This window comes from Anneissia japonica, unplaced genomic scaffold (genome assembly GCF_011630105.1).
Source record: "Anneissia japonica isolate Jap-2015-1 unplaced genomic scaffold, ASM1163010v1 scaffold287920_len488460_cov166, whole genome shotgun sequence".
Lineage (NCBI taxonomy): Eukaryota > Metazoa > Echinodermata > Crinoidea > Comatulida > Comatulidae > Anneissia > Anneissia japonica.
Genome location: NW_022745460.1, coordinates 429960 through 433373, shown reverse-complemented (window position 1 = coordinate 433373; position 3414 = coordinate 429960). Strand labels below are relative to the sequence as shown.

The 3414-nt window shown below is 35.1% G+C and overlaps 1 long non-coding RNA gene across 1 annotated transcript; it reads right to left on the bottom strand.

The window, feature by feature from the left end:
* Positions 1 to 126: 126 nt before the first annotated feature.
* On the bottom strand, positions 127 to 1727 carry LOC117119961. The gene is made up of 3 exons (XR_004447265.1): positions 1555 to 1727; positions 577 to 660; positions 127 to 218 (listed from the first exon to the last, which is right to left on the bottom strand). It is a non-coding gene; the product is annotated as an uncharacterized LOC117119961 (long non-coding RNA).
* Between the last annotated feature and the right edge of the window lie 1687 nt (positions 1728 to 3414).

Sequence of the window (3414 nt, the reverse complement as noted above, 5' to 3'; positions counted from 1 at the left end):
TGAAACACAAGGAGAAGCAGCGATGGGAATTGAACCGGGGACCTAGACATCTCCACGGTTCAGCGCACACACAGTGGCTACCATTAGATTAGCCGACTGAACTAAGCTGCTCTTTCCCCCAGTCCAAACTGGAAGGCCAGAGGATTTGAAGACAACAAATGATTGAGACCGTATCCGACCGTAAAGTATGGAGATTTATTAAAAATCAGCATTCAATTCTGTCAAGAAATGAATAAAGCAGTTTTGAGTAATCTATCATTTATACCATAAAACTACCTGTTTAACAAAATCATTTTAAGCAATTAATCATTAAAGTCTAACACAGTTTATCATGTTCTTTAATCTTAATTATAATCATGAAAATCAAAAGCATGTTACCTATTATTGTACAGTTAAGCATTAACCATATTATTAAGTCAAACCGTCTAAAATTACAGCATTCAAGCATTACTTAATTTATCATCAAGTCAGTACAACATAATCAACCATTAAAAGCAATGCATTCCCTTTATGTCATTCAATTAAATCCTTAAAAATTAATTAACAGTTTTGTGTTCATTGAAGCACATTACTTACTACTGTGACCGGATACTAAGCAACAATCATACAGTTCATTCAGTAGAGTATCTATCATAGTTCAGTACAGTATAACAGTTCATTCTGAAATCAATGGCAAATTAATTCTAACCATGTTGTCTACCAATCAACAAAGAAAACACTCAACACAATACACTGCATAGTGTACTATCCAGGCCAATTAATTACCCTCTTAAGAACAACATGTGATAACACTATTATAGCTTAAGCTCATGAATATTCATAAATCCTGATAACAAAGGGCTAAGTGAAGTCTCTTAGCAAATGGTCTGTTTCATTAAATTCTAAGACTCAAAATATTTCTTAAGCACATAATATCGACAATAAATATAATATTGACAGTAAATATAACTACATTACAGTATTTTCATCTTTCTACCATAGAAATCATAGGTAATATAAATACTTAATCACATATAAAATGTACCTGTCTCTTATACACATCTAGATGTGTATAAGAGACAGATTGAATACTATGCGGACAGGTGTGCTCTTCTTTTCTGGCCTGATTACAGGATGATGTGAGATATAATGGACAGGGCCTTTGTAGTTGGTTATTTCTTGTTTGGTTAACCGTCTTGAAAATCCTTTTGCTTCCATGTCAGTCATCTGTTCATCATACAGCTTAGCATTTACAGGGTCTTTCTTTAGCCTTTGTTCGATGGATATCAATTTAGCCATCACTTGCTTTCTGTTGTCCGGAAGCTCACTTGGGTCTCTTTTCCATGGATAAGGGACTTGCCATCTACCATTCACTTTACTGCAGGAACTCTTCTTTTCACTGTATTGTCTCTGATCATCAGGAGTCAGCATAGGTCTGTCTCTTATACACATCTAGATGTGTATAAGAGACAGGTAACAAAGCGTTCAAGACGCTACACTAGAACATCATTAATTTCTTAAAAACTACCATATGTCATATAAAACAAACATCACTAAACAATTCTAGAAACGTACCTTAATCATCAGACAGTGATAAAAAACATCAGTGATGGTTCGAAAACCCAGTAATTTAGCTAACTTTTAGCTCAGTAAAACATTCGTGGCAGCCATACACATGTTGCATTTGACCTACGACACTATCAAATTCTGGCGCCCTCTATATCTGTTAGAAATATCAGTTTCGGATGAAACACAAACCCTTCTTCTAAACTCTTCCACCTCTTTCTCTCTGATATTCATCGTCACGTATTTTTGTTTGTGTTCCTTTTAGTAAATTTATGCTAATGTACCGGTATTTAACATTCGGAAATCTTCACCAAGGGGATAAGCCTCTGGGAGTATGTTAATATTTTTATTTGACTTTACATAGTATGGCCCAAATTAGACCAATCGGAAATTGGCAATCCGCAAAATAACGGTTTGGATAGGCAAACTATTATTTTCTGTTTTAGTTTCGAGGACCTCTTAGTTGCATCAGAGGCATCTGGGAGGAGGACCTGCCGCAACCACTGCATGGGGATGTGGAACCTCATAGGGATGGCAAACAGCTGCAATTGTGATAAAAAAAAATGGGTTTTTTTTTTCTTTTTGATGCCGACAACTTTGTCATGGTGTTGTTGCGTCTCACAGTGTCACCACTGATGTTTTGAACGTCATAATTTTCATTACTATGATGTTTTTCGTGTCGTGTTCTTTATAGGCCTATCAGAATTATGTGTTGTTATTTAATTTTTTTTAATTCAACATTAATTTTTTAATTCAACATTAATTTTTAGTACAGTATGGTAATGAGGAAAAGCCCTATGTTCTGTTTCAAAAACAGGCCTAATTTTCTATTTAATTATTTTTTTTAATTCATTTTGTTTGTTGTTTTTTTTAACCGACAGAATAATGTAGAAGTAAATAAATACCTGAGCTGATATTTTTTATGTTTCATATCACATTTTAAGAGAGATATAAATTACATAAATTGTCGACATTCACTCCGGCATTTTTGGGATTGAAGATATATGACGACGCCAAATTCCCAACCATAACTTTTACTTTTACCTTACAGGAATTATCGTTTTCATTGTGTTGTCGTTCGCTATATTCACTCTATGCATGCATTATTTATGCAGGGGTAAGTTTAAAATACATACAATTAAATATGGTTCAACTAAATAGACTATGGTGAGCTAGGCCACTGCGGTGGCGGCATTGGGGAGGGAAAAAACTCGTCGGGGAGATGCGAGACTTTGAAATAAGCCTTTAAAATCTCCCGAGGCCCCTGTATAATTGTAGGCCTACTCCTGTAGGGAGAATTAACCTTCCCAATGTGCTTTTGCCCCTGGACCCTACCAGCCCCTCCCCTACCCCCATTCTTAGTGGGTCAATTCAAACTCTTTCACAAAACATGGAATTTCTGGCACCAATTTATCTATGTCGTGGGTGTCTTATGTGCTCATTTTAATCGTTTATTTAACCTTCACACATTATTGTGGTTAATATACAAGTAGGCCTACATCCTACAAACCCTAGAAAAGTAACTATCGCATCTGTACCCCTTACGAAGCTGTATTTGCACTGGATTTTATGGCACGATATTATATAATGTCGCGAGTGCTTCTAAGTGTTGATCAAATAAAGATGTTTAGACTTTTCTTTTGTGATTTCATTCGCTGTTCACAGAAGCTGCTGAAGATCAAAGATGTGAGTATCTTTATACATATTTGTGTTCAGATTATTGTGTTTCGTTATATATTTCAATAATATTACATTTTGCATCTATAATACATACATGATATATGTGTTGAATAGCTCAGTGGTTAAGATGCTTACATTATGATCCCGGGATACTGGGTTCAATTCCTAATAGAGTATGACTTTTTCTGA